The 12970-nt window shown below is 46.3% G+C and overlaps 1 long non-coding RNA gene across 1 annotated transcript in view; it reads left to right on the top strand.

Moving 5' to 3' along the window:
• The first annotated feature begins 687 nt into the window (after positions 1–687).
• LOC139249384 (uncharacterized) overlaps positions 688–12970 on the top strand; it is a 110448-nt gene continuing 98165 nt past the window's right edge. Inside the window, exon 1 of the long non-coding RNA XR_011591161.1 lies at positions 688–830. This is a non-coding gene — a long non-coding RNA (uncharacterized lncRNA). The remainder of the gene's footprint in view (positions 831–12970) is intronic.

Genomic DNA, 12970 nt, shown 5'->3' with positions numbered 1-12970 from the left:
GTCCAGAACCAGGGGTCACAGTCTAAGGATAAGGGGTAAGCCATTTAGGACCGAGATGAGGAGAAACGTCTTCACCCAGAGAGTGGTGAACCTGTGGAATTGCCTTCCACAGAAAGTTGTTGAGGCCAATTTGCTGAATGTATTCAAAAAGGAGTTGGATGAAGTCCTTACTACTTGGGGGATCAAGGGGTATGGCGAGAAAGCAGGAAGGGGGTACTGAAGTTGCATGTTCAGCCATGAACTCATTGAATGGCGGTACAGGCTAGAAGGGCCGAATGGCCTTGTCCTGCACCTATTTTCTATGTTTTTTCTAGAACAGAGGGATAAAGACGGAGAAGATAGAATGAGAATAAACTAGCAAGAAATATAACCACATACTGTCAGAGTTTCTACAGTTATATCAAAAGGAAACGATTAGCTAAAGTAAATGTTGGTCCCTTAGAGAATGAGACTGGGGAATTAATAATGGGAAACGGAAATGGCAGAGTCTTTGGACAAATATTTTGTATCGGACTTCACGGTAGAGGACACTAAAAACATCCCAATAATTGATAATCGAGCTATTGTGGGGTGGGGGTGGGGTTGGGTGGGGGGAGACTTGTAATAATAACTATCACTCGACCATAAGCTTGGTGCCAGATTTGAGGGCCTGATCTTCGAACACTCTCTTCCGAAGGCTGCACTGCTGCACTGGAGGCGGTGTTGAACCTCCTCGTCGATATCTGCTGTTGCTGATAATAAGCTCCCGACGTATGGAAAGTGGTCCATGTTCTCCAGGGCTGCGCTGTGGATCTTGATGACTGGGGGCCAGTGCTGTGTGGCGGGGTCAGGTTGGTGGAAGACCTTTGTCTTACGGATGTTTAGTGTAAGGCCAATGCTTTTGTACTCCTTGTTGATGATGTTGACGATGACTTGGAGTTCAGCCTCTGAATGTGCACAGCACAAGCGTCATCCACGTACTGTAGTTCGACGACAAAGGATGCGATACCCACCCTCCTGTATGGCTCATATACCGTACACACCTCACTTTGCTGGAGAAATACCACCAGCGATGCCTCCGCAAGATCCTCAAATCTCCTGGGAGTACAGAAGCACCAACGTCTGTATCCTCAATCAGGCCAACATCCCCAGCATTGAAGCACTGACCACACTCGACCAACTCCGTTGGCCAGGCCACATTGTCCGCATGCCCGACAAAAGACTCTCAAATAGAGCGCTCTACTCTGAACTCCTACATGGCAAGCGAGCCCCAGGTGGGCAGAGCTTTTCCTAGATCTTTCCTGGACACAGATGCATTTCTAAACAGCCAAACAAACCTGTTGACAAGCCATTGCTCTTTTACATAGAAACATAGAAATCTACAATGTAGAAGGAGGCCATTTCGACCTATCGTTCTCGTGCCGGCTGACAAGAGCTACATGGCCCTCGGTCAGCAGCCCTGAAGGTTTCAGATAAACCAATGAATATGGCGGAAAGGTAAAGAGCACCCAGCCCAACCAGTCCGCCCCCACACAATCGCAACACCCCTTGCACCAAAACATTCTACACACCACCCCAACCGGAGCCATGTGATCTCCTGGGAGAGGCAAAAACCAGATAACTCAGGCCAATTGGGGGAAAAAAATCTGGGAAAATTCCTCTCCGACCCATCTAGGCAATCAAAACTAGTCCAGGAGATCACCCTGGCCATATTCGATTCCCTGCAGCACTTGCCACCGTATCTGTTATCTCTTGAATAAAAAGTCAGACTAGATGCTGCAAGTTCAAAGTAAGTGTGACCGTAATCCTTTATTACAGATCTCGGAGTGCCTCTCCACCCTATGATGCCTCCTTATATACAGGTGCTCCCAAGGGATTGTGGTTATACAGTCCAGGCAATTCCTGTATCTCCTCTGAACCCTCTTTAGTGCAATCACACCTTCCCTGTAATATGGTGACCTGAACTGCATGCAGTACTCCAGCTATGGCCTAACTAGTGTTTTATATAGTTCAAGCATAGCCTCCCTGCTCTTATATTCTATGCCTTGGCTAATAAAGGCAAGTATTCCATGTGCCTTCATAACCACCTTATCCACCTGCCCTGCTACCTTCAGTGATCTGTGGACATGCATTCCAAGGCCCCTCTTCCTCGACACCTCTATGTCCTACCATTTATTGTGTATTCCATTGCCTTGTTAGCCATCCTCATGCATTACCTCACGCTTCTCCGGATTGAATTCCATTTGCCACTTTTCTGCCCACCTGACCAGTTAATTTATATCGTCCTGCAGTCTACAACTTTCTTCTTTATCAACCACAGTCAATTTTTGTATCATCTACAAATTTCTTAATCATACCCCCTACATTAAATTCCAAATCATTGACATATAGGCAAGGGACCTAGTACTGAGCCCTGCGCTGCTCCACTGGAAACAGCCTTCCCATCACAAAAACACCCATTGACCATTATTACACTTTGCTTCCTGCATCTGAGATTTTTTTGGATCCAATATTTCTTCCTTTTTCCTCAACCACAGATACCCCTCTACTATGGTTAACATGGCCCTCAGCTGTGTCCGGTCTATTTCCCTCATTTGTGCTCTCACCCCATCCCCACTCTCTCAGCCCAACCTGCTCAACCTTTCTTTATATGACAACTCCTTCATCTCAGGAATCAATCTCGTGAACCTTCTCTGAACTGCCTCCAATGCAAGTATATCCTTCCTTAAATAAGGAGAGCAAAACTGTAAGCAGTACTCCAGGTGTGGTTTTACCAACGCCTTGTACAGTTGTAGCAGGACTTCCTTACTGTTATAGTCCATTCCCTTTGCAATAAGGGCCAACATTCCATTTGCCTTCCTAATTATTTGCTGTACCTGCATGGTAACCTTTTGTGTTTCATGTACAAGGACCCGCAGATCCCTCTGTACCGCAGCATTTTGTAATCTCTCCCCATTTAAATAATTTAATATCCTTCAGGACTGGGACAGCTCGGTCAGTAGTGGTGCTACCGAGCCACTCTTGGTGATGGACATTGGAGTTCCCCACCCAGAGTACATTCTGTGCCCTTGCTGCTCTCAGTGCTTCTTCCAAATGGTGTTCAACATGGAGAAGTACTGATCATCAGCTGAGGGAGGGCAGTCGGTGATAATCAGCAGGAGGTTTCCTTGCCCATGCTTGACCTGAAGCCATGAGACTTCACGAGGTCCTTAGTTAATGTTGACGACTCCCAGGGCCACTCCCTCCCAACTGTATACCACTGTGCCATCACTTCAGGTGGGTCTATCCTGCCGGTGGGACACAGGACATACCCAGAGATGGTGATGGAGGAGTCTGGGACATTGGCTGGAAGATTTGATTCTGTAAGTCGGACTATGTGAGGTTGTTGCTTGACTAGTCTGTGGGACAGCTCTCCCAATTTTGGCACAAGTTCCCAGATGTTAGTGAGAGGGACTTTGCTGGTTGACTGGGCTGGGTAATCCTTTGTCGCGTCTGAAGCTGGTGCTGAGGTAGATGCTGCCGGTTTTATTATTATTATTGTTTTCTGAAGTGGTTTGTTACAACTGAGTGGCTTGCTGAGCCTTTTTTAAGAGGCCAGTTAAGAGTCAACCACATTGCTGTGGGACTGGAGTCACATATAGGCCAGACATATATAAGGGCGGCAGATTTCCTTCCCTAAAGGACATTAGTGAACCACATGGGTTTTTACGACAATCATGGAGTTTCATGGTGACCATTCCTGACATTAGCTTTTTATTCCAGATTTTATTTATTTATGTAATTACTGACCGAATGCGATCAAGCTTGATTCCTAAATAGGAGGGTTTTGGGCATGGTTTACTTCAGTGCCGCAAAATGAGACTTTCAAAGCTTGGTTTTCTTGATGGGTGTTGAGGTGGAATGTCGAGGTGTCAGTCTCTTGATTTGTCTGAAGTTGCCATCGGTGGAAGTAAGCCTCCATCCTCTGTAAATAACTGGTAAGGGTCACTTCGGTGATGGACAGCCTCTCCAGCACTTTATAACTAGTACAGAGGAAGGAGATCGGGCAGTAGCTGGAGGATTCACAAGTGTTCTTCCCCTGCTTCAGGAGGGCAATTAATTTAGTCTCCCTCCAAACTGGTGGAATTTTACCGGTTGCCAGTACCTCAGAGAAGGAGGTCAACTATATCTTTGCTTTGGGTCCCAGTGCTTTTAAGAATTTGGGGTAAACACCATTTGGACCAACAGCTTTTCCAGGTTTGATTGTTGACGGGGCTGTTTTGTGCACTGACTTAAGACTGGATCAAAATTCTGAAACAAAAGGTAGATGCAATCCATTAACATTTTATTCTGAAAGATTGTTTTGATTTGGCTTAACTCACTATATTGACATGAATTTCTATATTGGTATCAATCACTAACTTAGTTTGAATGACTATATTTGATAATATAGTTACCATGTATATCGAGTTGGAATCCGCTTGAAGATCACTTGATTTCTGTAATTTAAAACAAATGGTTGGAATCAGATGGAGGATGCAGACTGTATCCATTAAATATGAGTCCATGTAGCTTGTCGTAGAAACATGGAAAATAGATTTAGGAGTAGGCCATTCGGCCCTTCGAGCCTGCACCACCATTCAATATGATCATGGCTGATCATGCATTTCAGTACCCCATTCCTGCTTTCTCTCCATACCCCTTGATCCCTTTAGCCGAGAGGGCCACATCTAACTCCCTTTTGAATATATCTAACGAACTGGCCCCAACAACTTTCTGTGGCAGAGAATTCCACATGCCCACAACTCTCTGAGTGAAGAAGTTTCTCCTCATCTCGGTCCTAAATGGCTTACCCCTTATCTTTAGACTGTGTCCCCTGGTTCTGGACTTCCCTAACATCGAGAACATTCTTCTTGCATCTAACCTGTCCAATCCCGTCAGAATTTTATATGTTTCTAAGAGATCCCCTCTCATTCTTCTAAATTCCATTAATGAGATGTCTGTCTCATCGGAGAACTCTGCAATGGGTGGTGTGATCTAATCTGATACACATGCTTCTGAAATGAAGAGAGTAACTCTCTCTGATATTTGCCGTGCTACTTCTCCACATGGCTACAGATTGGTACAGGCAGCTTTCTCCGAGGGCAATAGGTGGGATGGCAATATCTGCTCCATCACTCCTCTGAAGCCTGAGGTGGCTCACATGCACCTGATCCTTGGACCTGAACGTCACTGCGAATATAGCAGATGCTGTAGAGCTTGGTGCCCGATGCAGGGTGTAATAAGCCTGCAGCTGAGCCCCAGTCTGTCAGGTGAGTGAGAGAGGCTTTTAAAATGGATCCTGCTTTTTCACCTACAAAGCAAGTATATTCTGCTTGTTTCACTTAAAACAGCATGTGTTCTACCTGCTCAAAATAAACCCTGTCCAAGGGCAGTTGTGATAGCTGCTGATGTTGCCCCCATAAAGACATGACATAGGATTACATTGAATATATGGCACAGAAACAGACCATGCCAGCGTTTATGCTCCACTCGAGCTTCCTCCCGTCTTTCCTCATCTAAATTTATCAATATTACCCTCTATTCCCTTCTCCCTCATATGCTTGTCTCGCCTCCCCTTAAATGCATCGATACTATTCGTTTCAACCACTCCCTGTGGTAGCGAGTTCCACATTCTCACCATTCTCTCGGTAAAGAAGTTTCTTTTGAATTCCTTATTGGATTTCTTGATGACTATCTTATATTAATGGCCTCTAGTTATGTTCTTACCCACAAGTGGAAACATTTTCTATCCACTCTATCAAAACCGTTCATAAATTTAAAGCCCTCTATGAAACTACCCCTCAGCCGAAGTTTTTCAAGAGAAAAGAGACCCAGCCTGTTCATTCTTTCTTGATAGGTATACACTTGCATTTCTGGTATCATCCTTGTAAACCTTCTCTGCACCCCCTCCAGTGCTTCTTTATTTCCTTGTTATAATATGACGACCAGAACTGTATGCAATACCCTAAGGGCTGAAAATTCCATTTTTGGACATAGCGGTATTTTGTTTTAATGACTCCACTACTAGAAACATAGAAACATAGAAAATAGGTGCAGGAGCAGGCCATTCAGCCCTTCTAGCCTGCACCGCCATTCAATGAGTTCATGGCTGAACATGAAACTTCAGTACCCCCTTCCTGCTTTCTCGCCATAACCCTTGATCCCCCGAGTAGTAAGGACTTCATCTAACTCCCTTTTGAATATATTTAGTGAATTGGCCTCAACTACTTTCTGTGGTAGAGAATTCCACAGGTTCACCACTCTCTGGGTGAAGAAGTTTCTCCTCATCTCGGTCCTAAATGGCTTACCCCTTATCCTCAGACTGTGACCCCTGGTTCTGGACTTCCCCAACATTGGGAACATTCTTTCTGCATCTAACCTGTCTAAACCCGTCAGAATTTTAAACGTTTCTATGAGGTCCCCTCTCATTCTTCTGAACTCCAGTGAATACAAGCCCAATTGATCCAATCTTTCTTGATAGGTCAGTCCCGCCATCCCGGGAATCAGTCTGGTGAACCTTCGCTGCACTCCCTCAATAGCAAGAATGTCCTTCCTCAAGTTAGGAGACCAAAACTGTACACAATACTCCAGGTGTGGCCTCACCAAGGCCCTGTACAACTGTAGCAACACCTCCCTGCCCCTGTATTCAAATCCCCTCGCTATGAAGGCCAACATGCCATTTGCTTTCTTAACCGCCTGCTGTACCTGCATGCCAACCTTCAATGACTGATGTACCATGACACCCAGGTCTCGTTGCACCTTCCCTTTTCCTAATCTGTCACCATTCAGATAATAGTCTGTCTCTCTGTTTTTACCACCAAAGTGGATAACCTCACATTTATCCACATTATACTTCATCTGCCATGCATTTGCCCACTCACCTAACCTATCCAAGTCACTCTGCAGCCTAATAGCATCCTCCTCGCAGCTCACACTGCCACCCAACTTAGTATCATCCGCAAATTTGGAGATACTGCATTTAATCCCCTCGTCTAAATCATTAATGTACAATGTAAACAGCTGGGGCCCCAGCACAGAACCTTGCGGCACTCCACTAGTCACTGCCTGCCATTCTGAAAAGTACCCGTTTACTCCTACTCTTTGCTTCCTGTCTGACAACCAGTTCTCAATCCACGTCAGCACACTACCCCCAATCCCATGTGCTTTAACTTTGCACATTAATCTCTTGTGTGTGCTACAAGGACAGTCATTTTCCAACATTCCATAGACTCTGGATCAGTTCCTATGGAGTGGAGGGTAGCCAATGTCACCCCACTTTTTAAAAAAGGAGGGAGAGAGAAAACAGCGAATTATAGACCGGTCAGCCTGACATCGGTAGTGGGTAAAATGATGGAATCCATTATTAAGGATGTCATAGCAGCACATTTGGAAAGAGGTGACATGATGGGTCCAAGTCAGCATGGATTTGTGAAAGGAAAATCATTCTTGACAAATCTTCTGGAATTTTTTGAGGATGTTTCCAGTAGAGTGGACAAGGGAGAACATAGAAACATAGAAAATAGGTGCAGGAGTAGGTCATTCAGCCCTTCTAGCCTGCCTACCTGTGTGAAAGTGATTCAGGCAGCTTCAGTCAGCTCAGCGGTGTGGCGTCGTTCCTGCGAATGGGTGGGAGGGAGGGTCAGTCGGGCAGTAAACAGGCAGCAAGCAGCCTTCCACTTGAGGTGGAAACCTTACAGTCAGCTCAGCGGTGTGGCGTCGTTCTCGCGAACGGGAGGCAGGGAGGAGGCAGCCGTTCCCGACGGCGGGCGGGGGGAAGGGAGGGAGGGAGTGAGGGCCCGACCGACCGACCGCAGCGGGGGCCGGAGGCAGCCGACGCCGGGCGGGGGGGGAAGGAGGCAGTGAGAAGGCTGCAGAAAGCCTCAGTGCTGATCATATAAGGGCGATGTGCTTTTATTAAAAAATGTTCAAAAATTAAACAGCTACAAAGAACTACAAAAATGGCCGAGTGCCAATGTTTCCTTCACACTGCGCGTGCGCGAACACTCCAATGCGCATGCGCAGGGTTGCCGGCGTGAAAAAAACTAATTTAAATGGTACCCGCCCCTTCCCACTTCAAAAATCGGCGCGAGTGGTAGGCTCCGCCCCCCTGGGCATCGCAACAAGCTGCCATGGAGCTGCAGGGCGCTCCAGAATCGCGCGTTTTTCTTCAGGCGCCATTTTTGGTGCAAAAAACGGGCGCCCAGCTCGGAGGGGGCGCCCGTTTTGTAGCGTGTGGAAACTTGGGGCCCTTATTACTAATCTCCTTATCCAATGTCATGTGCACCTGTTCCAGCTTCCTGGTAAATATTGAAGCAAAATAATGATTGAATATTTCTGCCATCTCTCTGTCATTACTGGTGGTATTATCTCATCCACCCCTTAATGGCTCTATTCCCATCCCAACCTTCCTTTTATTATTATATGTCAGATGCTGCCTGACCCGCTGAGATTTCCAGCATTTTCTGCTTTTATTCCAGATTCCAGCATCTGCAGTATTTTGCTTTTGTGTTTCCTTTTTTTGTTGATGTGCCTGTAAAATATTTTACTATGTTGTTTTATGTTCCTTGATCATTTAATTTCATAGTTCCTCTTTGCCTTTATTTGCCTTCTCACCTAATCTTTTCCTATTCTCCTTTATCATACACTCTCCTGCTGTCTATGTACTTAATGTACGCCTTTTTCTTTACCCTCAATTGTTACCTCATGGCTTTATTCATCCATGGAGTCCCATTAGTGTTTAGTTTGTTCTTTCCTTTTAGCGGAATATATTGTCCCTGCATTCTGTTGATCATTTTAAATGCTTCCCATTGTTTATCTACATAATTTTTTCCCCAATATTGTTGCCCATTTTATTCTCCCAAGTTCTATTCTCAGCCCTTCAAAATCAGCTTTTCTTCAGTCTATTACCCTGGTAGTCGTCATACTTATGTCCTTCTCAATTATCATAAAGCGTATTATATTATGGTCACTATTGCCTAGATGCTCCCTTACTTTTACTTCTCTTATCTGCTCTGGTTCATTACTAGATCCAATAGCGAATGGTCCCTTGTTGGGCTCTTTATATATTGGGTTAGAAAGGAGTCCTGTACACATTGTAGAAACTCCATTCCCTTATCCCCTTTACCTACCTCTTCTTAAACAGCGCCATTGCAGTCAATGGAGAAATACGCAGAAAACCATACTGTTGAGTCAAGGTCAAGGTCCACTACCTTCAGCTGCACATGGCCACCTGGTTTTAATCTTTAATGCGGGCAGAAACGGACTTGCTAAAACTGTCCTGCTCTGTTTTAGCGACTGCCTTGAGCTTCCTGGCACTTTGATGAACAAAAGCTGTCAATGCTGCTGGTGACACGCCATCCTAACTTAAGTAGACTCTTGTGATAAATTCATTGGTGTAGTGTGCCTGTCTACCTGGTCTGAGGGGCCAGAGGCTTAGTTTTCTCACCTGCAGTGAATTTCTCTGCTGGGATCTGGATTTTATGCTTTAAGTCACACTAACTCCCAAGTGTAACTTGAATTGACTTAAACGTGGAAGTTTTCTGCCGGCTCCCATTTTATACCCATCACTGCCAAACATGCCCACCAGAGGTGTGGACACACACTATGTCCACCCATATCTGGGGCCATCTTATAATATGCAAATGACTCAATTACACCATCTGATCTATTTGTTTCTCACTTGCCCCATGGTGACACTAGGTGCCAGGGTTAACTACTTGCCCCGGTATGTGTAGGGTGGTGGAGAAGTCATTTCAATTACAAAAGCCCATCATTTGATTGTATTCGATTCTGTGTCTTGTTTTTAAAATGTACCTTTGTACAACTTTTAACAGGCAGCACAGAGGCTATTGATTGTGCGATGCTGGGCAGGTCCATCAGGAACTTCCACAGCCAATCTCTGCTCCTCCTCTGGGAGCACACACCTGGAAACTGCAAATAATCCTGTGACTAAAAAATGGGCGAGGGTCATGGGTGCCTTCTTGTCGTGGCACAGGTCCCGCTGTGCCGAAAACATGGCAACATTCCGCAAAAGTGGTGAACGGTTGTTTATCGGACTGGAGGAAGGTCTACGGTGGTGTTCCCCAGGGGCTGGTATTAGGACCACTGCTTTTCTTGATATATACTTATGACTTGGACTTGGGTGTACAAGGTACAATTTCACAATTTGCAGATGGCGCAAAACTAGGAAGTATAGTGAACTGCGAGGATGATAGAGATAGACTTCAAGAGGACATAGACAGGCTGGTGGAATGGGCGGACACGTGGCAAATGAAATTTAATGCAGAAAAGTGCAAAGTGATGCATTTTGGTAGGAAGAACGAGGAGAGGCGATATAAACTAAAGGGTACAATCCTAAAAGGAGTGTATGAACAAAGAGACCTGGAGGCATATGTGCACAAATTGTTGAAGGTGGTCGGGCAGGTTGAAAAAGTGGTTAAAAGCATATGGCATCCTGGGCTTCATAAATAGAGGCATAGGGACTGAAATTGCCCCTTTAAGGCCCGTCACCACCGCAAATCGGTGGCCACGCTGCGGAGTGGAGTGGCCATTGACTTTTGGCAGCTAACCCAGTTGCCCTCCCAAGTTTTCCCGGTGGTGCCCCGATCCTGCCCTTACCGTTCCTCTGTTGCTGATCGGTGTTAAGCACATCATCACCGTGCGCACCGCCGATCTAACCCCACGACGGCGACATTCTCTTTGGCGCACCCGGCGGTGCCAAAACAACCTTTTTGCAGTGGTCCAGTGAGGCTGTGGCCTTCTGCAGTGCCGGTGTGGCTTCCCTTAAAGGGGAGGACGCACTGCCGCCATGTTTTTTTTTGTTGGCCGATCGCCAGGTTGACCCGACAATTATGCCCCTGGGTTCGGCCGGGCCGCCAACTCCCTCTTGGGTGGCAGGCCGCTGGCCTCGCCGAAACCCTCAACCAAAGTTTAAAAATGCAGAGGATCTCCCCTTTAAGTGAAGGGGAGAGCTGTGGTGATGTGGCGCTGCGATAACACCATCGCGGCGGTGAATACGCACCGCCCCCAACTTGCGCCCCTCAGGTGTAGTCACTGACCCCATTATGTCTTTACCCCTCAGGTGCAGTCACTGCCCCCATTATGTCTTTGCCCCTCAGGTGTAGTCACTGACCCCATTATGTCTTTGCCCCTCAGGTGTAGTCACTGACCCCATTATGTCTTTGCCCCTCAGGTGTAGTCACCGCCCCCATTATGTCTTTGCCCCTCAGTTGTTGTCACCGACCCCATTATGTCTTTGCCCCTCAGGTGTAGTCACCGCCCCCATTATGTCTTTATCCCTCAGGTGTAGTCACCGCCCCCATTATGGCCGACTTCTGGATGGAAACAAAAAAAAACTAAGAGCAGAATTTCCTGAACGAGTCGACCTCAACCGCAACTGCGGTAAAAAAACATCGAAACAGGCCAATTCTGGGCACCGCACTTTAGGAAGGATGTGAAGGCCTTAGAGAGGGTGCAGAAAAGATTTACCAGAAACATTCCAGGGATGAGAGACTTTAGTTACTTCGCTCGACTGGAGAAGCTGGGGTTGTTCTCCTTAGAGCAGAGAAGGTTGAGAGGACAGTTGATAGAGGTGTTCAAAATCATGGGGGTCCGGACAGAATAGATAGAGAGAAACTGTTCCCATTGGCGGGAGCGCTGAGAACCAGAGGACACAGATTTAAGGTGATTGGCAAAAGAACCAAAGGCGATATGAGGGAAAACTTTTTTACGCAGCGAGTGGTTGGGATATGGAATGCGCTGCCTGAAAGGGGGGTGGAGGCAGATTCAATTGTGGCTTTCAAAAGGGAATTGGATAAGTACCTGAAGGAAAATAAATTGCAGGGCTACAGGGAACGGGTGGCTGTGTGGGACGTGCTTAAGTGCTCTTCCAGAGAGCCAGCACAGGCTCAACAGGCCGAATGGCCTCCTTCTGCGCTTTAACCATTCTATGACTTTAATTGGAAAAACCCAGCGATTGAGTCTTCAACTAGCGTACTGTAGAAGGACTTCATTGGGCCTCCTTTTAGGCTAAGGTGTTGATATTATGGTCCAAAGGGATGTGGACATGAGAAACCTCAAGCCAGCAGAAGTGTTCTATGCAGGATGAAGAGGAAGGGCTCTACTCAGGTCAGGATCTGCAGAGCTTGTATATTGAGATGTGGGCCACGTTCCCAACAAATGGTTCTGTGTATTTGGACCACTACAGTGGTGGGAATTGGGAGTTCTCTGTATGAAGGGAGTCCTATGTTACCGGCCTGATAGTTACCTTCTTGGAGAGATGAGGTTTAATCTGTCTTTGGTTTGCATAGAGTTCAGAACCAGTCGGTGCCAATAAAGTCTTGTTGCTGGTTGGTGGTGCTAAATTCTTAAAGGGTAAAAAGCGCCTCAGTGATGATTGGTGCTGGTGACCTCTTGGTGCCGACTGATGCTGGTGAGTCCATTGTGTTGGTTGAAGTTGCTGATCCTTCAGTTCTCGGCAATGCTGGTGTTTCTCAAGCACTTGTTCAGTCTTGCTTTGTCCTGAAATGAAGCGTCTAGTTTGGTATTTTCTGGAGGTACATGCTTCTCTGTTGGCAGATCTCAACTCCTTGGGCTTCTGGGAAAACTGAAAAAAGGAAAGCAAGAAATCCAGATAGGTCACTTTAGGCAACAGCATATTTGGTACTTTAGTGTCTCTCAACAATCTAAGGTGTCTGTCTTGGCTCAGTTGGTAGCACTCTCATCTCTGAATCAGAAGGTTGTGTGTTCAACATAAGAACATAAGAATTAGGTACAGGAGTCGGCCATTTGGCCCCTCGAGCCTGCTCCGCCATTCAGTAAGATCATTGCTGATCTTGTACCTCGACTCCACTTTCCCGCACTATCCCCATATCCCTCGATTGCCTTAATATCCAAAAATCTATCGATCTCTGTCTTGAACATACTCAACGACTGAGCCTCCACATTCAAGTCTAGAGAACGATCTCTGTGC

Source organism: Pristiophorus japonicus, unplaced genomic scaffold, assembly GCF_044704955.1.
Source record: "Pristiophorus japonicus isolate sPriJap1 unplaced genomic scaffold, sPriJap1.hap1 HAP1_SCAFFOLD_310, whole genome shotgun sequence".
NCBI classification, from domain to species: domain Eukaryota; kingdom Metazoa; phylum Chordata; class Chondrichthyes; family Pristiophoridae; genus Pristiophorus; species Pristiophorus japonicus.
Note: the sequence above shows the minus strand (reverse complement) of the source record. Positions and strands in the feature narration are given on the sequence as shown.